Below are 27,768 nucleotides of genomic sequence, written 5' to 3'. Positions count from 1 at the left end.
AGGACCTTAAACATCAGGTTCCTTACAGTTGGTTGTCTTGAGGCTGTTGTGAAAACTATGTCTGCAAGCACACACACACACACACACACACACACACACACACACACACACGACCTTCCGGCGTCAAGGAATCCAAAGCCGTATTTCAATGCAGGTGTGCCTCCTTTCTTGTTTTACACCATACTCTGAGGAGCTTGCCTCCCCCCACCCGCAGGCCCTGTGCAGCTCAGACGCCAAGAGGGTGACCCTTAGAGTAGCCTCCAGCATGCAGGGTGTTGACTGGTTCCTGGAACAAGTGGGTCCTATCTGGTGCCAATGAGGGGCGCTGAGGTCCCTCACAAAAGATGGGGGATTCCTCCAGATAAGAAACAGACCCGTTTGCCGGGCATGGGGGTGCACGCTTGTAATCCCCGCGCTTGGGAGGTGGAGACAGGAGGATCTCGCAGGTTAGAAGCCAGCCGCGCTGGCTTAAGATACCCTGTTTCCAAATAAGAAAGTATAAAATTAGGTCTGGGAGTGTAGCCCAGAAGTAGAAGGGTTTCCAGGAACCCCAGGACCACCAAAAAAAATAAAATAAAATAAAAACCCGCTTTGTAATTAAGTCTCAGGTGCATGTAACCCAGGTGAATTATCTGTGCTCTTTCAAAAAACATTATAGAATCCACTGAGCACCGGTTAAAATAAAGAGCGTAGTGCGAGCCAGAAGCGGTTCATTTTTAAGCTTTTGTCCCTTACATTTACTGGGGTGGCCATCAGTTACTCACTCGACAGTCTGTCCTCTGATTCCTTTGTCTAAGAATAATTACCCTCCCTCTTCTTCACAGACTCAATTGATTTTATTCTCTTTATAGTTTTAACTTTATTCTTTACTTTCTGGCTATTGTGGCCATTTATTAAATCTAAGATCCAAATTCTGCATCCATCATGGCTGGAAGCTTGCCTGGATTGGTTTCTGTGGGTACAACCTCCAGGATCCTCGTCTGTGGGCAGGGAGCACCCATCCCCTGCCTGCTCTTCCATGGCTCCTCCAGGGCGCCTGGGCCTTCTGGTCCCGGGCGTGGTTGTTCATGGCCTGCCGGCCTTCCGTTCCAAGGCTCAGGTGCACCATCAGTCCCATCGCCTGCTTTCACTCTTCTTCTCTAACAATCCAAAAGGATTCGCTTCTTTTACCCAGCCTCAGTGGCGATCGCCTTCTTCCCACAACTCTTCGACCTATTTAAATGTTTTATGACCTTTTTCTTAAAACATCGAAATGAGTAGAACTCATTCTCCACCCCACTCTCTGGTGCGCACGACGGCTACCCCATGTTGACATGCACATCTGAAGACACTAGTGCCTGGTGTTGGGCTCGTTCCTAGAATGGCCGTCGCACGATTGCTGTAGAGACCAGCCTCGGGGGCAGTGCTGCTGTTACCCAGACGGAGGACAGCTTGACGTGAAGCTGTTTGTAAAGCAGCACTTAACAGAACGCAGCCCCACACTTGCAAAGGGGCGCGAGCGGGCTCCCCAACACACTCCTTAGAAACATGACCACTCATAAATATCAAAACACAGCCGGGCGCGGTGGCGCACGCTTATAATCCCAGCATTTTGGAGGCTGAGATGGGAGGATCGCAGTTTGCAGACAGCCTCAGCTACTGAGTGAGGCCCTTTGCCACTCAGTGAGACTCTGTTTCAAAATAAAAAAAAAAATAGGGCCGAGGTGTGGTTAGAAGGTAGAATGCCCCTGAGTTCCATCCCTAGTACTGCAAAAATAAAAAATAAAATAAATATTAAAACTCAGTGTTGAAGTTATTATTATGGTTTTAGACAGTTGGGACTCACAGAAACCAATACAATTCCATGCTTGAAGTTCTTTTAAATATGCTCATAGTTGATATTCGTTTCATAATTTCCACATAATTAATAGCATTTGATTATCTAGCATGTATCAATTGATCAGCCACTCGATCTCCTCATATGTCTACACATATCTGTTTCTGTCACTCATTATCATCTGTACCTGTCCATCATCTATTAATCTCTGTTCATATATCCCTCTATTTATCTCTCCCAATCAAACAAATCTTCAAGACGCTTTCAATCTGGTGGAATAATAGCTTCCAGCCAATGTGCCTCCCAGGAAAACAACCCAAGAACTGAGCGAGAGAAATGTGTACTTGTGGATCTCAAGTAACACGTGCCATCGGAAGGCTGGACACGGACGCTCTCCTAATGGGCAAAACGGAAGACGGAAGGGGAGTGTACCGTGCTGGCGTGCATCTCAAAAGGCTCTGCATCCTAAACACTATCATCGCAGGGGGTAAAATCAGAGATAACTGGGAAGGCCGGCAATGAACTGCATGAGGCAGAGGACTCTAAGCACTGAGCCCTCCAAGGGAAAGACTGAGCACTGGGATGTTTTAAATCTCTTCAATTAAACTAGAATTCCTGGCAGTTCCAGCTAAAAAGATGACAGGAATGATGCCAACATTAACCAGGAATTTAAACTGTGCAGAGATGATCGAGATACGCAGAATGAAGACTCGGAGAGCGAGAGGCCCCTTCTCCCTTCTCTTTGCATCTCTCTTTGACTGTAGATGATCGCTTTCTCCTGCTCCGGAGCTTCCTCTGCAGCCCTGTTGCGTGCGGCTAGTCGGTACGGTCTCTCCGTGACTTCTGCAGGCAAGGACCCAGGGCGTGGGCAGGGCGGGAAGCCATTGCTCTGGGCCCGTTGGCAGCCGAGCAGAGCTTGCCTCTGCACCGCCGCTCCTCACGTCTCTGGGGAGGAGGCAGAGTAAGTCAAGGAGCCATGGCAGCCCAGAGCCTCCGATTGGCACAGACCTCTCCTCCCACCAGCAGAGGAGTCATCTGAAGTCTCCAAGTGTCGCACAGGGAATCTTTGTTTGGTTTGTTTGGTTTTGTTTTTTAAACATGTCTGCCCCAGGAAGAGTGTCTATCTCTGTGCTTCAAGCAGCTTGCTCAGGTCCTGGGGGAATCTGTCAGTGCCCTCCGCAACGGGGAAAGTCGTGAAAACTTCTATTACTCTTCGCGTGGAATTCTTACAGTAGTGTGGTATTGACATAGGCATAGATTGTGAAACGAGGGAGTTGAAGAATATACCTCAGGAAATAAAAAAATTAATGTATACTAAGCCATAAAATCATAATCTTTTAATAACTTCTGTAAAGAAAATTGAGTATCTATTTGGAAAAAAACACGTCAAATATTCCAATTCCAGCAGATCAGAAACTGAGTTGTTTTTGTTTGTGCTTTTAAGCCACAAAAGTAACAGAAGAGACAAAGGAGAGAAACTTATTTTTGACTTTAGGGTGAGACAGATTTTTTTTGCGGAATGCAAAACCTCAGAGATCATAAAAACGTTGAGAGCTTTTATATCATAGAAAAATTAAAATATAATTTTCATAAAATACCATTAAGCAATGTTAAACAGAAGCAACAGCTGAAAACAGTCTACATAAGACAAAAGGTCATGTCATTGTGTGTAAAGTATTCTTAACTAACAAGAAGAAAAAGTCAAGAGAAAAATAGTCAAAAATCACTTACTAGGGGGTGAGTAATAAAATTTCATACGAGGTAATTATTAGGGAAAACAAGGTAACAATGAGATTCAAAAATGTTTTCTCTCTATGTGCGAAAATGGAAATTACTGCTTGCATCCAGTCTTCTTGTGGATTCCAAGCACAAGAAAATTTACATTTCTACAAATTGTTTGGGGAGAATATGTTAGGATAAAGTTTAGAGGGTAAATTGCGAGGATCTTTCAATGTTTTGAATTCATGTCATTTTTGACCCATCAATTTCAATTCTACATTTCTATTCAACAAACCTATGTGCACATGTGCAGAATAAATCATGTGCTATTATATTCTTTGAAGTCCAATCTTTACAAAGAAAAATGGTGTTATTTGCCCACAGTCTACTCTGTAACAAAAAAAGTACAAACTCACCAAGGGGGAAATAATAAAATGTATAGCAGACTTATTCTATATAACACTGTGCATATTAGAAATTTGTCCAAATTAGAAATGACACTAATGGAAAGCCACACAAATTCTCATAGGTGCTTTGAATAAATCTATCTTATGAAGCAAAATAAATACCAGAATTTAGTTAACATAATGCAAGTGTACGTTTTAATAGTTATGTGCCTTTGGAAGTAGTTCATCTGGAATGGAAAGTACAAAGCTATGCCATGCTGGACACGGTGCAGCACCGCAGAGGGGCTGATGGAGAGGAGCCATCCTTTTAACATGATAGCATGATTTTTCTTCTTTCTTTTTGGTACTGAGAACTGAACCCAGGGCCACTCTACCTCTTTTTTTCTATCTCTCTCTCTCTCTCTCTCTCTCTCTCTCTCTCTCTCTCTCTCTTTCTCTCTCTCTATCTCTATCTCTCTCTCTCTCTCTCTCTCTCTATATATATATATATATATATATACACACACACACATATGTGTGTGTGTGTTTGTGTGTTTGCAGAACTGGGGATGGACCCCAGGGGCATTCTACCTCGGAGCTACACCCCCAGCCCTATTTTTTATATTTTATGTTTTATTTTTTTAAGTTGATTTAATTTTTTATTGGTGCATTGTAGTCATGCATCTTAATGGGATAAAAGACTTGTGTAGACATGCATGGACACATCCCCGGTTAGCCCTTCCCCGATCCCACCCATCCCCTCCCCCTCCCTCCTTCCCATGCTCAGCTTAGTGATTGACTCTGACATGTTTAAGTACCTCGTGTGCTCTAGAGAGTCTCCCTCTCCCCCTGCCGTCCCCTCAGTTAGGTGCCTTATCTGCTCCTCTCTGTATCTCCTTCTTCATCTGGAGTTCCTCTTGTTACCCATTCTACCTTTTAGTTACACCATAGTCCTTTAAATTTTGAAACAGGGTCTTGCTAAGTTGCAGAGGCTGGCCTTGAACTTGTGATCCTCCTGTCTCAGCCTCCCAAGCACTGGATTAGAAGCATGCATCAACACACCTGGTGTATCTGATTATTTAATTAAAAGAACCAAATGTTGCTCAAGTAGTGTGAGTGTGTGTGTGAGAGTGTGTGTGTGAGAGTGTGTGTGTGAGAGTGTGTGTGAGTGTGTGTGTGTGTGTGTGTGTGTGTGTGTGTGTGTGTTTTACTGGTGTTTGAACCCAGGACACTTTTACCTCTGAGCTATACCCCAAGCCCAATTTTTTTATTGTTTATTTTATTTTGAAACCTCACTAGGTTGTAAAGGTGTCTTCAAAACTGTTATCCTCCTGTCTCAGCCTCCCAAGTACTGGGATTGCAAGCAGGCATCACTAAACCCGGTTCTGCTCAAGTAATTTTTAATGACTAAACTCATCTTTTTAAAAATATTTAAAATGGAGGCAGTTGCCTCCATTCATGAAGGACCATGACTCCCGTCTATCACCGTGCCATCACCGCTGTCTCTACCGTGACACTAGTCAGAGTGCGTGAGATCCATCCTTACGCTCTCCAAGCCCACCAATAGCAGGGCTCCTCACAAGGGGGATGATTCTTATACATCTCTTAATTGTGTGTGTGGTTTCCTTCTGCTAACATTTAATTGTAAGAGAAAAGCAGGGCACACTCTACCATGCGATTTCTGAGTTTTATACTAAGCATGAAGCTCCCCCTATTGATTTCACGTTAGCTTTGGTAAAGCAAGCGCCATGTGAATGTGCTTTGTACAGAGGCCTGACACGGGACGCTGGAGTGCCACCTGTGAATAGCCACCTGCCTCTTGATGCCTTGAGATGGAAAATGTGAATGAGAAAGCTAGAGCTTAGACTTTGGAATCAGACAAGGGTGGGTCTTGAGGCCAACTTGATGTCTCACGGACGTGACAAGCCAGCCATGCGCCTTGACTTTGATCTAATTATTTCCTGTAAACTACAGAGATGCCACAGGGTTGCCATGGTGAAACACGTCATATAGCACCTGGCATTTAGGGAGGAAATAATAAATGTCTCCAGCTTGACCCTCTCACTGTTCACAGCAGAGCTTCCTGGATGAGATTGTTTGGAACTCTCTGATATACAAAGGAGTTTAATCATAAAAGTCCAATCTAAGATTAGAACAACAGTGATAGATATGTGGTCATCATTAAAATGATTACAAAACAGAAGAGAGAGGTGGTTGTCTCCTGGGGCTAGTCTGCACTTTCAGACCAGTGGCAGCTAGGACTGAGGAACTGAGCTCTGCATGCATACATGCGCGTGCTGTGTGAGTCTGCTTCAGTGTTACTGAATTGACTCTGTTAATTGATGTGCTTATAATCTTTTTGAACTTTCCCTTTCTGCATGTATCACGGGTTCTTGCAAACCACACCAAAAAATGTTGAATTTGCTACAAGTTTCCCAGAATACTATCTATAAGCCAAGAATTCATTATTTTTGAAATAATGTTTTAGATTACAGAATTCCAGGACTTGGCTTTAGCTCAGTGGTATAGCACCTGAAAGGCTCTAGGTTTGATGTCCAGTAACATACACACACACACACACACACACGCGCACGCGCGCGCATTAAAATTTCATATATCATATTTTATATGATAAATATGGATCTCTGAATATTTTATTTTCAAGCCTTCGATGTCTACTTAGCTGTGCTACATATTGAGAATTAACATATATTTTAATATTTTGCATTCAAAATGAAAACAGTGCTTATGAATTGTTCTGAGATCAGCATGCTATGAAGGCCTCTTAAAAAGGTATCTTAAGCCAGGTGTGGTGGTGAATGCCTGTAACCCCAGAACTTGGGAGGCTGAAACGGGGGTATCACAGGTTTGACGCCAGCATTAGCATCTTAGGGAGGCCCTCAGCAATTTAGTGAGACCCTGTTTCAAAATAAAAATTAAAATATGACCAGGAGTACAGACCGGAGGTAGAAAGCCTCAAGCTCAATTCCCAGAACCACCAAAACAAAAATCTTAAATAATTTCTTAGGGAAAAATAAATAAAACAAATAAATAAATGTAGACTATTTAAACAGTGTCATGAGGCTGGCCCTGGCTTTGACCAAATGTCCCCATCGGCAGACCCCACCCCAGAGCTCCAGAGCTGGGCTCAGGTCTAGAGGAGAGGCAGGACAGCTAGAATGTGCCCCCAGCTCAGGCCCTGTGGGGAGGCGCGCTGGGGCTCAGGGTGGTACTGGGTCCTCTCTGCCCCTCCCCCTGTGCCCGCTCTCCCCCGCCGCAGTTCTTTCTGCGCCCTGCGCCTAGTCCTCCATGTCCTTCCCACTGGGTGCAGAAACGCCCTCTGTGGTTCCACCGTCAGCTCCTAGCCCTGGGGAAAGGCTGAAAACTGAAGACACCACTGGGCATCACTGGGCAGTAGACACCATGGGGTGCTCCTTCCCCCTGCAGATGCCTAGAATTCAGGAATAAATGCTGTGGAAGAGCTGATGCCTCCCATTCTACTTCCTGTCCTTTGCACAAATAATATTCCTCACGGAAATACTTCAAGGGGAATAAATGAGGTTTGTGACGGGCCTCAGCTACTTAGTGAGGCTGTCTGCAACTTGGTGAGACCTTGTTTCAAAATAAAGATTGTAAAAAAGGGCTGGAGTATAGCTCAGAGGTAGAATGCCGCTGGGTTCTATCTTCAGATCTGTAATAAATAAATAAATAAATAAATAAATAAACAAACAAAAGAGTAATTGACATTCCAAGTTAGTAACATAGAGTAATTTACAAAGAGCCTTGCTTTGTGCATATGTATGGATAATAGGCTTACGGGAAGAATCATTTTGTTCTGAGTCGACTGTAGCCAAGACTTTCTAGGTTGTAGCCCCAACACTTTTGGTGCAAGTGCAGGAGCATTTTCCTCAAGTGTGCGCTTAGACGGGGTCCTGTGTGCCTTCCCCTGGCCACCGGCTGCCCACACCCACATGGAGGGGCCTGCAGAGCAGGGCACACCCACCAGAAGCTTACCCCTCTTTCAGTACACTCACCCGCAGCGCTGGGCCCACAAGACGGAGCCCTGCAGCCTGCCTCCCAGGTGGGCCACCCAGGCGTACCTGGACCCACCTCGGTTGGAGAAGGGGCTGGATGTGCAGCCTCCGATGGGGTCTCCTCGGCCCTTTGGGGGACAGACAAGAGTGACTTAGGACCAGGAGCCCCCAGGGCCTTCTGTCAGGAGTGCGCTGAGATCTCATGAGTACAAATTCTAGACTGGCTATCCAGGTCCCATGAATGTGCACCTTCAGGAGAAAATAAAAACAGAACCTGTTTTCTTGGTCTCTGACTTTCAAGAGCTTAAGCCTATGGCCTGGAGTTCACACCCGACCTGCCACGGAGCAGAGCCTTGGAGTGGGCCTGGCCCAGGCAGAAGCTGCCACACAGCGGTGCCAGAGTGGGTGCACCCGAAGCAACGTGTGTTTATAATGATGGCAAACTCTGTTGTTATAGACACCGCGTCTCGGAATCAGGAAGCTTTAAAAATGAGTGAAACACAGAGTTGCAGAGCATCATGGGTATTAATCCAGCCTTAGCCTTTTTAGTGACATTAATTACTACTTAGCAAACATCTGTCTTCCGTGAACAGCCATGCTGTGTAAGGGGGATTCAAACCACGGGTCAAAGAGGTGAGTTGAGAGTCGAAGGATAGAGTTCACAGCTGCCCTGTCCTCCCTAGGCCTCCAGAAGTCCCTCTCTCACCCCCTTTGCCTGACTGGGGGTCAGGCCCGGCTAAGAGAATCGCCTCCAGGGTGAGGCATGGGAGAGTTCTTGCGGTGAACCGTCTTCCCTGGGGCCGAAGCCAGCACTTCCAGAATCATGCACCTCCTTGGCTGCTGCGCATAAATGCCCACATTGGAGTGAGCCTCAAAACTCTATCGAAACATTAAGCGGCACCGTTTCTTCCCTAAAATTGTATTCCAGAAGAATCCATCTCTATAGGGACCCATGACGATTGTAAAGGTGAAAAGGTATAATTAGTACACAAAAGATAATCATTTGGAAAAATGACACAGTAATTTGAAATTACTTTATTAACATAATGGGCTGGTAACTTATCAGATACAATGGCTTTTAATTGGTGATGAGATATTTTAAAAGTAAAACCAAAACACTCGATGAGAAAGCACTTTAGCTGGATCACTTTAAAAATAAAGCCAATTTTCCCTGCAAAGTAACCATAACAACACTTCTTTTTAAGGAAATAACAAGTAAATAATTCCCCAAGTGTTAGAATAATAGGCATTGCGCTTGGGAAATGCATAGATTGATATTCTCATAGGCTGATGTTTAAACATTATCAGCAGGTACATTTTTATGGCAACAGCATATTTTCTTTTTCTGTTTATATATTAGGTATTAAGATATTAGGTACTAAGATTATTTTTTCTTTAAATTGGATAATCTAGATTCTTACAATCAAAATGTGTTTCTTAAATCTAGCTATTATATTTAATTATAAAAACAAATTTTAGTTTTCCAGATAAAGAGAAATTGGAGAAAAAATTCATAATTGTATTTGGTGTCTTTGATAATAAAGTTTTCAAGTACTAAATCTTATTTTAGAAAATAACTACAAAATAAATTATACCCTCTTGCATTTTCATTATAAATTTAAGTGATAGGTAGTTCAAAATGGTTGAAGGTTAGATTTTACATATGGTAAAATCGAGTCGCAATATGGTTCAAGCACTTTGCAGATTATTGATGGTGCATCTGGTTGACAGCATTATTCTAAGAAGCATTAATGATCATCTGGCAGTGAGAATCCGGTAACTGTCAAGTCCTGATGGGGCCCTAGAGGCCTCACAGCGGGAGGCTCCTTCCTCAGCTGGGTGGAGCATGAAGTCAGGGGCCAGCACAAAGCCACCATGTTGGCGAGCAGCTGAAGCCCGACTGCCCTGAGGAGACAGGAGGGAGAGAGTCTAACTTTCACACTCCACTCTGGCCTGAACAGGGCCTGCTGGACCCGGCTGAGGGGATCTGGCACAGGACCCTGCAGTTGGCCTGGCTGGCTGGGGTGTGGCTCTCCTGGGATCCTGGGGAGGTGCTCTCAGGGCACCTGCCATCGGCCTGGGCCTCCATCTGGTGGGTTTTAGTGGACTGTGGCATTCTCTCACCAGGGTGCTGGGCCTGTGAGAGATTCTCCAGGGACTGTAGCCAGGAGAAGCCATGGTCTTCCCTAACCAGTCCAGAAATCTGTGCCTCTGACTGTTAACAGCTGGCCGCACAGTGTAGACGGTGTTTAGGGAGAAAATCGATCCCACCTTCCACTAGGAAAGACGTCAAGTACCCATAGATATGGAAAATCACAAAAACGAGATTTTTAGTAAAGACATTGGTATATTGAGTAATTCTTTATTATTCCTTTATTCCTAGGAACATCAAATAATTAAAATATCCTTATTAATTAATTGATAAATACAGAAGAAACAGGTGCAGTCGTATGTTATAGTCACCACCCTTAAAAAGAAAAAAATAATTTTATTCATGGTAAAAATGAAATTCTTACAATTATAGGTAGTTGTGCTTCATTTGTTCAGTAAAGCCTGGGCACAGCTCTGTTTGAGTCTAATTGTGAAATAGGCATCTCATTTTGAGGCTACGTAAACTTTTCTCTTTTTTATTAGCTGTTCAGTGGAGTAATTGTAACAAGAATATACAAAAAGATCCCAGGCGTGGGTAATATTGCTTGACTTTGCTATCCTTTACGAAGCACGAGAAGAGCCAGTGTTGGCCGCAGTGGTTAGATCTGCTGTCCCCACGTTTGGCTTAGTGACTGACTTGAGCATGGGAGGCGGGCGGGGGAGGGAGTGGAGTGGAAGTGGGTAAGGACTAATTGGGTGATGTGCGCATGTGCGCCTCTACCATCTTGTTCTGCGTTAAGACGTATGACTACAGTGCACCAATAAAAATTAAAAAAAATTACTATTCCCTTATGAAGTCTATTTTGGTGGCTGTTTCTCTGCTTGCTCCTGCCAGGACCTCTGTCTACAGGTAACATCTCCCCTTTTGCTGGTCAGCTCTGAAGAAGCACCCACATCCCCATCACCGTGGCAAACCATACAGGTCTCCTGGAGAGAGGACCGAGCCCGGTGGCCAGTGGCGCTGGCCTCTGGGGACAGGCTCTGCTGCCCTGCAGAGGCTCAGGACACCGTGGAGGCTGCTGGAGCCCCGGGCATCTGAACAAAGCCCGGGAAGGGCAGGGAGCAGCTGGCAAGGAGGCTGGGCTCCCAGAGGAAGTGGCTCTGAGCCTCCCCTGCACACCTGGCCTGCAGCCCTGCACTCGGGAGAGAAGCAACACATGCAGGGCCTTGGCCACCTTGGGTCAGCAGAAGTTTGCACATATAATAAACTCGTGCTTTGTGGCGAAGGGGTCGTTGATCCTTCCTCTCTAGTATCTTTGCTCCCACGTCCCATCTTTCACCCTGATAATATCTGAGAGACCTAATGTATGACCTCCTCAGGAGCAGTCAGCTCAGCAGAACACAACTTACCAAACTAGACTCTTATGCGATTTAATTTTTCGATATGATAAAGCAGGAGGGGATTTCGAGGTGAGTGGCTTTACACCAGGACACCTGGGGCATAGTACTCAGCATTGCCATGAACGTCCCTGTACACACTTGGTAATAGTGACGCACAGCGAGGATTTACAAGCACACACACTCTGTGCCATTTACTTGTTGTACCTTTGAGATATCTTCCCATGAATCTAAGAATTCACTGAAGGTCGGACTCTCCAAAACTAGGAAGTTAAAGGTGAGCCAGGGCGGAAGGTGGGGGTGGGACCAGATGGGACACGTCAGCCTCCTGGGCACCCCACTCATGACCGTGAAGGGCAACACGGGACAGAGGCTGGAGTGACCACCCGGGAGCACTCTTCAAGGTAAAGCCAGGATCCGGGTGTCAGCAAGCCAGGCGTTCTGAGAAACCAGCCTGCAGTGGCCCAGGTTAGGGGAAAGCTCCTACGAAGTAGACTGTAACTTAACATACAAAGGTTTGACTTGGTATTGAGAGAAAAATAACAAAAGAATAGAGAGAAGAGTCAGGGAGGCGTGACATTTATCATTCAATTTGTCAAACTTCTCTTAATGAGTGTAATAAAATAATTTAAATTTATGGGCATATATATTTCTAATGGGCATATACAAATCTAATGAACATTGGCTAAAATTTGTGGTATATTCTTCTCTGAGCAAGTTGCACGTAAAAGCTCATTGGCTGACGCAGAACACTAACATCTCAGTGAAGTAGAGGGCAAGTCACCAAGAGTACAAATACTCATAAATGCTGGTGAGGATTTGGGGAGAAGGGACCCTTTCTTACTGCTCATGAGACTGCAAATCAGTGCAGCCCCTAAGGAGATCAGTGTGGAGGTTCCTCAGAAAACTGGGAATAGAGCCACCACACGGTGCAGTTTTACCATCCTGGGGAAATGAAGTCAGAATATTAGAGTAATACATGTGCGTTCATGTTTATAGCAGCGCAATTCATAATAGCCAAACTGTGAAACCACCTAGGTATCCCTCAACAGGTAAATGGTGTACAAAACTGGTATATTCACACACAACGGAGAGTCACTCAGTCATAAAGCCGTGCCGTTTGTGGGGGAGGGATGGATTAGGAGTGTTATGCCAAGTGAAATCAGCCACTCTCGGAAAGTTAAGAGTCGAATGTTTTTCCACCTCTGTGGAGGTTAGAGATAGATTGGGGAATAAAAGAGACTTCAGATAAATAAGGAGAGATACAGTTGAAGAGAGGGAGAGATGTTGGGAGAGACGTGGGGAGTCAGTGAACCATCACAAGCTGACAGTGTTTCCAGGTCTGTGGATTCTACGCTGTCTAACGTATCGCCATGGTCCTGCCGCGTGGTAGGACTTCATGGACACATGAGGAATCTGACGACGAGGTCTGTTGGCACCTGACTGTGCATGTGGATGCCTTTGTAGCTTTGGAACTTCACATCAATTTGTCTGTATTATGGAATCCTATATGTCCAATGTATAAATAAATAAAACTAGTTCTCAATATAGTTTTTTTAAAAAAACAAATAGTTACTAGATATTTTAAATCACTGGGTTGCTTAGCATGTCATGAACGAAACCACAAGAGTAATTAACAAACACTGTTATTTAAATATTATGCTTCCTATTTTTCTCTTTCAAAGAAGAGCATCCATTTTTACTCAAAATGACCCTACAAGTCGGTTGCCACCTGAGACCATGGAGAGCTCCCTCCAGAGGGGAAATGCCTGCTTTCCGGTTCTCCCCTTGCTGCCCATTACACACACAGCAGCATGAGGACTGTCTTCCTCAGCACAGCACAGCCAGCAGTCGTGTTTTTCTGGAATTGACATCTGCTCTCTTGTTAAGCTCTGCAGGGTCCTGTGGGGTCACAGGGAGCCAGTCCCTCCCATCCTGCAGCCAAGCTGCAGCAAGGAACTTTCTGGGCATCTTTACGCTGGTGGACGTCTCCCTTCACGCTGTCCCCTTTGTTCTGACGGAGCCGGGCAGAGTTCCCTTCTGCCCGTGCACGTCCCTCCCCGCTGGCTCTGTAATCTGCACATTTGATGTGTTCCTGTCGGTGCTGCTTGCTTAACATTCCCTGGAGTTTCTGCACTGGGGCACTGTGTTGCTTCTGCCTGGCACGGTCAGAGTCGCCCACCTGGGGTTCCATCTGTACCCACGCCAAGTGCCGGGTCTATCAGTCTGTTTCCTGTGTGTTTCTTTCACTGAGCTGAGAAGAATGGTATGTGATTCTTTTATGGGACACCTTTTTTTCTACTCCAACTTAAATATTTTTTGTCAACTATGCAACCACTCAGTTCTCGGATGGTTAGTTCTCCTGGCTGTGTACTAGATGGTCTCTTTCTAGTGAAGTCGCAGGAAGGTTTTGCAAAATGGCAAATCCCACAAGTATTCAAGAGCTGATTTACAGGAAATAAGAGGCACAGATGTAGGTAGAGCGTCGGTACATGGAATCCTTCTCGTCATACCACGGCACTGTTCTATTTTACGAATGCCCCATTCACTCCCCAGAGAGTCCTCTAACTGACAAGTCAGATACATATACTGCATGCAGGGATCCCGGGAGAGCAAAGCTGAAGACAAGCAGAGTAGGCAGAGCCCTTGTTTGTCTTTAGGATGGAGCTTCAGGATGTAGCCCCTGCCTTCAGGAGGCAGCTAGGGAAGGAGCCCTTGTCTTCAGGGTGTAGAATATGTTTGAGAAATGTCAAAGAATCCCCAATTGGATTAGGTTTGATTCACTCAGAATTTTAGGCACAGTGGGGAAGAAAAATTAAACATATCATACGACAAATCATGAACTAAGGCCTTTTCTTTGTTATGCTCCTAATTTGGTCCTTGTGACCTTATGACAGAATTTGCAGCACAACTCAGATCAACAGGAATCCATACTGGGACATCACTACGCATTTAATAAACCAGGGGCTTTTCTAACTTCTTTTCTCTTGCAATCATATGTATTGATAAACAAATCAAGAAAATCATTCTAACCAATCTTTTCAACTATTCCTGTACATAGACTATACAGAAAGTTAGAATAAGAAGAGATGGGAAGCCTTCACTGTTCTGTTTCCCAAAGGACTCCTAAGACCCACAGGGAACTTGGCAAGAAATAAATCCTCAAAATGGGCAGCATTGACAAGGTATGTCTGATGGATTAGCTGTGCTCTGATTGACCCCAGTTAATTGTCTATTCTCATAGTTCTAATTAGACTAGTGGTTTGAAAAGAAACAACAAAAAGCAAATATCAAAACATATGGAGACTCACACATTTACCTGACAATGGATTCGAGGCTTCCAGCTGTCTGCACAAGCTCGTCTGGGTCCACAGGAGACCCATGGAGAGTGGTGTGTACTGGTTTTAGAAGCTTGAAGTCAGCACACTCATGTGCAACCGGTTTATCATAATACAATCTCCCATCCAGGCAAAGAGATGTACTTATCTCATGGTATGTCCATTTAATTGGCCATGAAGTCACTATACGTGTACATATAGTGACAAATATACGTGGCTGATTGGAGCCACTTTACTAAAAGTCCATTAGATACCATATCCTCCCTAATGGTTCTGAAGTGTTTAATTAAAGGGGTTGGGGTGAGGAATTGAGGTGGAAGGAAGGAGAGAGATGAGAGAAAAGAGAAATAGAAATGCACAGTAACCACACACACATACACACCCGCATATAGGTGTACACACATACACACAAAGCAATATAATGCCCCATGCAACATGTATGAGGAAAAAATCGTCCTTACTTAGTACTAAAAGCAAATCATGCTGTTTATTTATTTGGCCAGACTGATTCTCTTTAAAACGCACACATACGTGTGCAGTCTTTTCTGCTTATATCTTCGTGGATGTACATGTGTTATCTCACTTTGTCTTAAAAACCACCGTCAGGGCTGGAGCAGGTGTGATCCTCCTGACTCTGGAAGGAGAGGTGGGAATGCTGTAGGGTCTGGGGACACGTTTCCTCTCCAAGGACCAGGGCCAGTGGACAGGGGAGCTAAGGTTGGGACCTCAGACATCCGCATTCTTATTTTCCTTGTTCAGAAGCTACACGCTTGCAGTGAAGGAAGGTGAGTTCAGCACGAGTGGGCCTCCAGGTCCCCCAGTGCTAAGTGAGGAGATGCTTTGTTTATCTGCAGGGATCTTGAAAACAATGATAAACCCAGTGAATGTCAACCCGCTTGACCATAGCCAGACCAAGCCACGTGAACATAAAGCCTAAGATGCTTCTCAGGGCAGAGACACCCCTTTTCCCATCCTGGTGCACCAGACCAATACACAGCTGTACAAGAAGGCGGAAAGGCCACACACTGCATCTTTTTTTTTCATAATCTGGTCCTCTCTGTTCCTTATGGGAATGGCATTAGAGAAACCATTCATCTAGGGAAAGTACCAGTCTCACCTGCTTGCTCAGCACAAATTGATTACTCTGGGACAACAGACATATGAAGCTGTGCCCAAAGTTGGCTAGGTGATATGAATGTCACATTAATATTAAAATGCTTATGACGTGGCATTTGTAGACTATGTGTAAAACTAGGACATATTCATTTCTGCGTGATTGTTGGCAAGGATGAGGAATTCTTTGGGAGAAAGCCTGATTCTACTTAGTAATTATACTAAAAAGAACAAGAAAGATATCAAAAGCTAGGATGTTCACTCTCCTTATCAATCTTAGAAAGCAATGCCAGTGTATCACGGACTCAAATAAATTCAAATTTATCTCCTAAAGTGAGGTAAGACAGCCACAATTCTAAAGCCTAGGCCAAGCTCTTTTAATCTATTATATTATAGGAATTTAATTTAGAACCATACTTTCAAGGAAGAAATGGAAATTCAAGTCTATATCATGATTAGCTCTCCCAGGTTACTAAAATATAGGAATTACCATTTCTCATGTGCTTTTACAAGAGAAGATATCAAACAGAGGCCAATGTAGATTAGAGCAGGTCCATTCGCTTGTAGATTGGAGAGTCTGATAGCAGATACCATTAGGTTTGCATCTGGAGCCTAAGGAGGACAGACAGATAATGTAAAAGGGGACTAGAGAGCTGTGTGAACGTCCACAAGGCATGCGTGTTAACTCAACATGGTCGGCTGTCGCCTGCAGGGGGCAGGGTCTTTGTTGCTAACTCATTTCCATTTTTTAAGAATAGAGAAATTGTCAGAAAACCCGGCTAAATAAGTTCCTACCTTTACGAAGTGAAATGTAGTTAAAACTTAGATATGCTAGCAGAATTATGTTTTTTAATAAAAGATCTCTGTCATAATTAGAGCAGATGGTAGCCAAAAGTGACTAGAACCCCTGCACTATTTTACAAATTGCTCTTTAGAATTTTTGTCATTTTTAAGAATAATGGTGCTGCGCATGAAAAGAAATACCATAGACAAAAGGTGCAAATGAATCAAAAGACTAATACGTTGTCTTTCTTCTATTATTACAAGAAGGTCTCAGACTCAGTACTTCACTGGTTGCTCTAAAGATGTTCCATATGCACGTAATAAATTGCTCAATAAATGTAAAAAAGAAAAATAGAGAAATCTAAATTGTTCAGTGAAGTCTCTTGACACTAAACACTGACAATTAACTTTTAAACACACAGCGGTCCGTGAGGGCAGAACAAAGCACGTTTGTGAGATGTCAGTTTTTAAATTCTTTTCAACTCAACATCATAAATCAGAGCTTGTTAACATATTTAATCCATTTCAGTTGTTTTCTGTAAAGTAATATTTTGTGTGTTGTGGAAGTCTCTATATTTGCACAAAATAATTTTCCGGGGACACAGGGAAAGAAAGTCATGGAAGCCACTATGTCTCGTCTTCCAGAAGATTCCAACAACTCTGCCAATCGTCTCTGGCTTTCTTCCTGTCGGCTCTGGCCATACTCATGAAGAACTGGCTTTTGAGCAAATATGTTTTCCTTTTGTGCAATTGATAAGAGGACCCTCCTCACACCCAGCAAACTTCCCGTAGGTGAGCCCTACGTGGAGCACAGGGAGGAGGCTGGAGAGGGAGGACCTGGAGACCTGGACAGCTGCCCCTACGATGTCTCAAAGTAGGGAGCAGAGACTTTAAGGCCCCCATAACATCATGCTGCCCCCAGCACACGGCAGCTCCCCCAGCCCATGTTTTTCCGGTTGCTGGGATACTGGGACACTGTCCCCAGCACAGGGGCATTCAGATGGCCACCCACTCAGCAGGGTCTGCGGGAGAATCTGTGTCTGTAATAACAGCTGTGTCTCTGTGTGGCATTGAGTCAATTTCTGGATTGCAGTGACTAATTAAATGAGAAGAAAACGCAGTCGACCTGATGGATGGGGTTCCCCGGGCATCTGCCTGACTTGACCGGACTCATTTAACATGGCTGCGCGGCTGACTCTGCTTAGACATCACCAGTGTCCAGTTGTGTTTTGTAAGCCTTTGGAAAGCGTTCACTTCCCCGACTGTCCTGGGAAGGGGAGCTTGCAGAATGTGCAGCAGTGAATATGCCCTTGAATTCCGAGCCGTGATTACCTCATTAGCCAAAATAGTGCATCGTGGGAGAAAACAGGCCCAGAGAAAACTCCTCCTTCACTGTTTCTGATTTAGCAAGAACAAGAAAAATTAGATTGATTAGGAAAATGTTTTTTAACCTTTATTCTTAGCATAAATTAGGAGGCTCATTTTTCAGTCCATTCCTATAGAATTCAATTAAAGGTCAGATTTGTAATGGGGATTCTAATTATTAATGTGTTGCTATTTTAATTATTAATAAGTTGAGGTATTTGCATAATGGATAAAGAAAATGCCCAAGAACAACTTTAGCAACATCTAAAGAACCTTCAAATATTCCATCAATATCCCTTTCATGGGATTATGGGAATCATTTTTTAAACACACTCACTTAGAACATTTATTAAGGTTACTGCTCGCCAGCAAATGCACTAGCCTAAAATGTTTTTAAGAGTTATTGGTATAGCTGGGCATGGTGGCACGCGCTTGTAATCCCCGCGCTTGGGAGGTGGAGACAGGAGGTTCGCACAGGTTCAAAGCCAGCCGCACTGGCTTAAGAGACCCTGTTTCCAAATAAAAAAAAAGTATAAAAATAGGTCTGGGAGCGTAGCCCAAAGGTAGAAGGGTTTCCAGGAACCCCAGTACCACACACACACACAAAAAGTTATTGGTATAGAAATCACTGTCAACATGATTTATATTATAATATGAGATTATAATGTACCAATAAAAGCATATTATAAAAAACGAAATCATCAGGGAGCTATAGTAAAGATGTATTTTATACAATCCTAACTCACTGATTTCTAAAACAATTTGCTTGTGCTATAGCTTAGCCACATTCAACATGAGTCTACTGCATCCTGCATGCTGGTGGAATCCACGCGCCTGCAAAGTCAGGACAGGTGCAAGGCTCTCTACTGTGCTGCTGGGAAGAGTTTCCAGATGGACCTATCAGAAACGGAGCGGATCTGTTTCTGATAGAAAATAGAACTCTGTAGATGTGGCCAGCCAATAGACGGCTGATGCCTAAGGTCCCCTTGTGAGTGCTGGCCAATGGGCTCCCGGAGCAGGCATCTCCTGGTTGGTGTGTGCTCTTTTTTTTTTTTTTTTTGCTTTTCTATGCTCCCACTTTATTATTATTATTATTATTATTATTATTATTTTTAACATTTTTTTATTGAACATAAATAGTATACATTTACACTATATTTGGTGCCCTCTCCCCCCCCGCCCCCGTTTTCCCTTCCCCCCTCCCACCAATGGTTGTCCAGGTTAACCATGTCTTATTCATAATTTTACACATGTTCGGGTGTAGACCCTCATTAATCCAGATCGGCCTTCCTCTCTTCTTTAAGATTGCTTTATGGTAAACGGTTTCTTTTAATATGAAGTCCTAATTTTTAAAAAGTCATCACATGCATTTTTCTAAACACTCTGCATACCGATTTGAAGTTAAATTACAATGTACCTGAGGAAAAAAGTCATTTTTCAGCATAATCAGATTCAGTTCATTATGATTAAAGTAGGTAGCCTCAAATATTGAAAATAATTTTAAACATCGCTTATGTAAACATGTTAAAAATTACTTGCTGTAAATGTTAATTAACCCTCACTCCCCAAAGGAGCTAGAATCTTCCACTTCAAAGAAATAATTTATCAAGGATGTTGGAGGACAGGATCAGTGATACTGAGTAAAATGAACTTTTCAATAGCTAATGTGATATTTATTAGGGTTCGGTTTAACCAATGTTAGTAATTATAAGAGACACAAAATTCACTATTAATTAGTTTGTCATGAATTATTTAAGAGAAGGCCTTTAAAGGACAACCGTGTCCAGGCCTGTTTTCTACATTTGGTTGGACTCAGCCATTCCTACATCTCTTCACATTAATTTCTTTCTCATCTGGTCAAAATTCTACTTTTGTTGCTTGGTATGATCATGAGATTAAAAGTGTTCTGTACACCTGAAGATAAATATCAAAATATAAATTATTTTGTGGGGAGAGATATAGTCTGATATTTACATAGACAAGATCTTGTTTTCAAAGAAAATCATTTTAATTCTGAAAGCTCCCAATATAAAGTCTTATATTTGACAAGAAACAGATATTTAGGGAAAGAGATTTTAAATATGGCTCTGGGAAGAAATAGAAGTCAGTCCAAGGATGCTTGTGTCTTGCTGCCGAGGAGCGTCTGAGAGTGCCTTTCTTGTGAACGCACTTATTTAGGTGACAAGTGTCCTGCTACATATATAAAGAGGACATCTCTTTGTTTGGATTGTGGCAGCGTAGTCCGAGATCTGTGCCCACTACTCATGGCAATTTGTCCTCATATTTTCATTCATCCACAAAGATTACTGAAGACCTTTTTCATGTATGATTTTATTCATTATCACAAGACCCCTGACCCAAATAATAATAATAATAACAATAATAACGATAAGGCAAATGATAGCAACAAGAGTGGAAAACACTGTTTCAAGTTTCAAAGGGAGAATACAACAAAAGGAGATGATTGCTGTCAACTAAAATAAAGCTCAGCATTTTTAAAAAATGTGTACTGATGATTGTCTACTTATTGGAAGAATTCACTTGAGTTAACTCAGATAGACTATTTTTTTTTGTGTGTGTGTGTGGTACTGGTGATGGGACCCTTCTACCTCCGGGCTACATCCCCAGACCTTTTTACATTTCATTTGGAAACAGGGTCTCTTAAGCCAGCGAGGCTGGCTTCGAACCTGCGCGATCCTCCTGTCTCCACCTCCCAAGCGCGGGGATTACCAGCGTGCACCACCACGCCCCACTCAGATAGACTCTAAAGGAACATGTGGCACTCGTGCATGCATCCATGGGAAGCATGAATTAGACGAATTGTCATGCCCACAAGCAGTCTCACAAGAGCACTGGCACCAGGTCAAGGATGGCCGCATTTCTAGCAAACGTCTTTTCTGTCTCTGTGCACACCACTGTGTAAGTAGAACACTCTACCACTGTCTCCTACATCGACTCCGAAGTCACTGATGCCCATATGGCCTCTGTTGCAGAAACACGAGGAGCCTTTATTTTAAACAGTCCTCTTCCAATGTTGGAAAATAATCAAGGGATCAAATCCTCTTCAAACAACAGCTTTACGTCCAGTTATTCCACCATAGAGTTTTACCATGCTTGAAGACGAGACTTCCCACAAATTACGAATACGCATTAACAAGGACTCTGAGTTCTCTGACGAAGCCCCTTTAATGCAGTTCGATTTGGTAAGCTGACTCTTTCTCATTTGCAATAAAATGATGCAAAAGGCAGAGCCAGTGTGATGCATATCGGTTATGACTGCAAGGATGCCATTAGCTTTGGAGAAAGGCTGGGCGTAAAGCCACTCAAGAGATTGAGTTCTGTGGTTAGTGCCACCGCAGACCACAGGTGTCCTGAAACACCAAGGCCTCCTAGAGGTCAAGGTCAGCCTAAAGAGCCATAGTGCAGGAAGGAGAGAAACTCTTCTCCAAGGAGAAGGTTTATTGGGAGCAGCTCTGGGCGAGGTTAATAGTGGCTGTAAAACCCAGCCCAGCTAATTTAGTGTTGTTTAAAGGAAATTTAAAAAGTGGTATGAAAAACACAAAATAGGAAGGCTTTGATTCTTAGACAACAAAATCGTTTTGCTGACCCCATACTGCATATATCACTACACCAGGAGAAAGAACTCTGAATGTGCTCCCCATAAAGAAATGATCAACGTGTGAGCCGATAGACAGGTGTATTCTGACTTAAGCATCATGCAATATGAACCTGTACCAAGCATCACATGCTACCTATTATCCTGAAACACAGAATGACCCCTGGAAGAGCTCATAGACTGGGGTTTGGATGTAACTGAACCATGAGGATTGTAAGCCCAGACGTGGACTTATCTGGGGGGAACCTAGGCCGGTAGGATATGGACGGAGAAGGTAGTTCCCCAAGTTGCAACCTTGGGATTGTATAAGGTTCCTCCTCCCCTGGTGTCTCTTGATTCTGTCCTCCCTGATGTGAGGAGCGCAGCCATGTGCTCTCCTTGACTCCCACCGCCATGCCCTGAGATTCCTGGTCCCTGGCCTCACGTGGACTGAGCCTGGAAACTGAGCAAACAAATCAGCTTTCCTCTAAGTAGTGTGGTCGAGCTTTTGGATTCTAGCTGTGAAAAACGCTGGCTCATACAGTAGCCCACAAATGTGCAATTTTTACATCTTTACGCATCGGTGAAACTATAGGTGATTTAAATTTAAAGCAATCAGAAACAAATGTCCCACGCAAACAACACTCAACTGTTGTTCACACCAAACAGAAGACGGTAGCAGCCTCCAGATCTCTTCTCTGCTTGCTCCGAAGAAGCCAGGTGAGAACTGATCTGGGCAGGAGGTCAAGGAGGAGAGAAAGAGGGAAGAGATGAGGAAGCTTTGCTCAATCTGGCTTATCAGCTCTGAGTACAGAGAGAACTTGGGACTGCGTACAGTGTAAGCTGATGGAGAAGCCTCCTCTGGGTTCTCACGCCTGAGGACAGCAGGCTTTGCAAACACACCTTGGTGTTCTCAGTATTGTTTGGGCCATTCTGGGACCACATCAACACTTAGTTCTGTGTTTTTCTAGATCTGCCACCTCCTCAAGGAGTTAGAAAATCATGTTTTGAAACAAAACCAAATTTTAAACAACAGCATTCTGGGAGAGGGAGATACGAGGAGCTACTTAATCAGTGATGTGAGGCTCAGGTAAACAAAACAAGATGGACAGGCTTTAAAGGGTGTAGTCAGCATGGAAGGACCGCGGTTCACGGCCAGCCTCAGCTACTTAGTGAGGCTCTCTGTAACTCTGTGAGACCCTGTTTCAAAATAAAGACTAAAAATAGGGTATAGCTCAAAGGAAGAATGTCCCTGGCTTTCATCACCAGGACTGCAAACAAAACAAAACAAAACAACAGCAAAACAGAAGCAACATAACTACATATTTTGGTGGCTTTTTTTTTTTTTTTGGTGGTACTGGGGTTCCTGGAAGCCCTTCTAACTTCAGGCTACACTCCCAGACCTATTTTATATTTTTGAAACAGGGTCTCTTACGCCAGCGCGACTGGCTTCGAACCTGCGCGATCCCCCTGTCTCCGCCTCCCAAGCGCGGGGATTACAAGCGTGCGCCACCACGCCCGGCGTTTTTGGTGGCTTTTAACATTCATAAAAACATGAGAATTAGTTAATTTGCACAATTTTATCCACTCTGCTTTTTTAATTTTTATTTTTTCGTTGTACTGAAGATGAAACCCAGGGGCATATTACTTCTGAGGTATTTTATTTTTACCTCCAGTCCTGTTTTATTTTAATTTTTGAAACAGGGTCTCACAAAGTTGCAGAGGGTCTTACTAAGTTGCTGAGGCTGACTGCAAACCTGTGATCCTCCTGTCGCAACCCCCCTCCCCCCAAGTACTGGAACTATCACTCTGCTTCTAAAACACTTTGAAATATCTCAAAACAAAGTATAACACATTCTCTTGTGTTAAAATTTCATACACGCACAATGTGAAGTGCTAAAGTGTTTTGCAGTTAGTGTTAGGTTTGTATAATTAAAGAAAGAAGTACATTACAAGTGGGTTCTGTTCTGTTCTGATATGGACGTGTGTTTTCGTGTTGGAACACAGCTCCTTTATCTGATGTCCTGTAAGTGGAAGCATGGGTGTGCCTGCATCTGTGTGTCTGTGTGTGCAAATGCTGGCATCACGTGGATTCTCACACAAAAACAAATCCCCTCTCCACTGATCCCAACGGAAGGCTCTGTTCTGTGACTTACTTGGAAGAGTGACCAAGTCGCTTAACCTTCAGCTTCTCAGGTGTAAAGCTCCTTACAGCCCCGCTGAGAACACCAGTGGCAAGTTGTGTTTCACAGCTGGAGCTCCTTGGAAGATAAGTATTAATTCAAGATATTTTGTGTCGTGTGAAGCATAATGCTCACTTATGACCCCCTGAGGGATCATTTTTAAAGCAAAGAGACATGTCCCCCTGCATCCTGCGAGGAGCACATGCAAAGAATAAAATAAAACCGAGGTGACCTTAGCATCTAGAAAATATTTGAATATTCCAGAAAACATCTACAAAATGCAAAAGAAGACTTTGTAATTGCCATGGGAATCGATTCACAGGACACAATTATATAATATTATCACATGTTTATGGCCAGAAAATCACCACTCAACTGTATCAGGATTCTTCAGCATACTTAGGCTTTGTGAGCTCAGTGTTGTCTCAACAGAACAAAAGTTCTGTTTTATCAAAACAAATAAAACGCTGGGCGAGGTGGTGCACGCTTATAATCCCCATGCTTGGGAGGCAGAGACAGGAGGATCTCACAGGTTCGAAGCCAGCCGCGCTGGCTTAAGAGACCCTGTTTCCACATAAAAAAGTATAAAAATAGGCCTGGGAAGTGTAGCCCGTGGGAGTGTAGCTGAAGGTAGAAGGGCTTCCAGAAACCCCAGTACCACCAAAAAAATAAAAAATAAAAAATGAAAACAAAACAAATAAAACTGGGGAAATAGAATTAACAGGAAATGTGTATTTTATGCAGAATAATGAATAAATGCAATCCCCCCCCCCCCGCTAACTCCTGTTTAGTTAAATGATTACAATGAAAGTGAAGGCTGGTGCGGTGGCGCAGGCTTGTAATCCCCGCATTCGAGAGGCAGAGACCTGAGGATCAGGGTTCGCAGACAGCCTCAGCTACTTTGAGAGGCCCTGTTTCAAAAATAAAAAGTCTTCAAAAAATAGGGCTGGGCATAGCTCAGAGGTACAATGCCCCTGAGTTCCATCCCCAAGACTACAAAAAAAAGTGAATTTAAATATTGAGTTTTAAAGCATCAAGTAATACAATGTCATCTTAAAAGTAGACAGAAATTAGGATCAATACACCTCCTTGTAAGACCAGAAAATCAGACTCTGAACCCTTAAGATAACTTCAGTAGCTTTTCACATTTTGTACTTAGGCAGTGGCTCTGTTTCCTAAAGAAGGTTAAAAAAAAAAAAACACAAAAAAAAGTTATAAAAGAAACTGTGTCTCACATCATTCATTGTGTAGTTTTTGTGAAAAACTGTGTTTGGAATTTCAACATTTAATAATCAAAATATATTATGAAAAATAGTTAAATATATTCCTTAAGATGTGCACAACTAATTAATTTTGAAATGTGTTATGAAATTAAAATAATTTAAAACTCTTTTGTTCTTTGAGAGAGGAATGAGAATACTTATAAAATCACCCTCAAAATTATAAAAGCAAAAACAAAGTTTTAACTTGTTTTTGGAATTAGGTTGAGTATCACTTAGCATTGAATGATGATTATTTGCACATAGCAATGTCTTGTGGGTATGATTATGGAGCAAATGACAGTCACCATTTTTTCCTACTTCTACATATAAACCAATATTTTAAAAAACGTAGCTTAAACTAAAAAAGGGAAAAAGTCAATGTAATTTTTGATCAAGAATTATCTTTATTATTTTCTGGGGAACATAGTTTCTACTCCCTACTAAAATAAGATAAAATCAAATACAGTAAAAAGGCATTAGAAATGGCAATGGCTCTGAGCCTGTGCTGCCCCCGTGCACAAGAGGGTCGTTTCAAGGAGCTCCGAGGTAAGCCCTCACCTATTCACTACGGTGTGGTGGGTCGACCCAAGACACAAGAAGCTTGGAAGCACACGTTCTGGAGTAGCTAAGGGTATTAAATTACTAGGTTTAGGGGGAAGTCACCCAAGTGTCCTGAAGAAACAGAAATGGAAGAAAGTAGATCTGCATTTCCAAGAATAGAAACTTCTCAAGGATGGAAAGCCACCAACCAACATGGTACCCAGCCAGAAGGAAAGACCTCCGTAATTACAGATCGCTGAGCCAGGAAACTGACATAGTATAATTAAGGACAGAATAATCTAACACTGTGTAGAGTACAAATTAATAGGGCCATGTCCCCAAACGCAGCTAAGATTGAAAACCCCACAGAAGGTCAGTGGAGACAGTTATGGTGATCACCAGGGACAAGTTTCATTTAACTGGAAAACAAACAGCCTGTGGAGAGTGGGAAATGATTCAAATGTGCATTAGTTAAATGGAGACTGTCAAATCACTCCCCAAATGATGAACAGAAGCAAGTCAAACACACCCAATTCTTGATCTTAGTATCCGCTGGACATGGTAGCACATGCCTGTAATCCGGGCATTCAGGAGGCTGAGACAGGAGGATCACAGGTTTGATGCTATCCTCAGCAACTTAATGAGGCCCGCAGCAAGTGAGTGAGAGCCTGTTTCAAAATTTAAAAATAAAAATAGGGCTTGGAGGTAGAATCCCTCTGAGTTCCATCCCCAGCACCACACACACACACACACACACACACACACACACACACACACACACATCATCATCATCATCATCATCATCATCATCATTTAATAATCTGCCTTTAGATGTGCATTAATGTTATTTTATTCTTCTGGTTTTAGCCTCATGAGGACGTATAACTATAACACTTGTCATACCCCATGAAGGAGGAAAGCAATTTTTTTTCACAAGGAAGACATTATCAATGAATTTTTAAAGTCACAATTCCATATTAGAAGCTTAGGACATGCATGACATAAATGAGCTTCACAGTGGAATCAGGTCTACGATAAGCATTGGACCACTGGTGTCTCTACCCCGTTTCCTGAATCTGCAAGGCAGAGCTGGACATAGATTTAGTAAGATTGATGAGTCCAAGCCCATATCAGATCCCATTACACTAATCAGACAAGAAGCTATTCAGACCACAAAGCTCCTATTGTTCAGACTCGTTTAATAAAACGAATTTTATATAACTAGTAAATGAATCCTTTTTTCACATTTGAGCCACATTTTGTTCAAACCAGCACGCTGGGTCTGGGCTTGTTAGTGGTAACACAGCAGTTGCACGGATGGGCCACGTCGCGCCGGCTGAGTGCGTTGCGTGCGTCTCTGGAGAGAGGGTCTCCTCTCCTGGTGCTGCGTTGTCATTGCTATGGTCATCCTGTAGCAGACAGCTGACCTTCCAGCTCACTGGAGGAGAGACAGGTGAGACCATGGTGGAGCTCCCACGTCCTCCAGCCCACCAACTTATCGACACAGCTCTTGCTGAGTGTCTTCCTACATTGCGGAGACTGTCCCCAAGCCTCTGATTCTCCTGTCTCAGCCTCCCACGTACTGGGATTACAGGTGCGTGCCACCGTGTCTGGCTTGCAGCACTACTTTCAATGATTATATTTTGAAAGCTTCCAACTAAATGAATATTCAGTGAAACACAATGAAAACATTTGGATATCGATGCAAGGATTTGAAGTTGGAACCTTGAGAAAACATTGAGTTAGACCTTCAGGAAAGCTTTCAAACAGCCTTCCACTGTTGAGGCGTGATGGTCCAGCTACCGCCCTGCCACAGCAGGGGGCTGGAGGAGAGGTGGCGTTCCCTTGTCATCCTTTGATGTAAGTATTTTACATATATGAAGGCTCATGAATTAGCCCCAGAGTAGACAACTGGGGCTACTTTTCCTGTCCTGTTCTCATGGCAACACTGCTATCAGATGGCATATTGATGTGGATAGTGCTGATATTTATTGTTATATATAACATATATAATACATACATATATGTTTATGTGCACATATATCCTGGAGGATGCATTTTTGAATAAACAATGTAATGATTATACAGAAATTAATGTCAAGTTCTAATTCTGAGATCTGCAATTGACTTTGCTCATAGTTTGAT

The sequence above is a fragment of the Muscardinus avellanarius genome (assembly GCF_963383645.1).
Source record: "Muscardinus avellanarius genome assembly, chromosome: 17".
NCBI classification, from domain to species: Eukaryota; Metazoa; Chordata; class Mammalia; order Rodentia; family Gliridae; genus Muscardinus; species Muscardinus avellanarius.
This window is presented reverse-complemented; position numbering follows the sequence as displayed.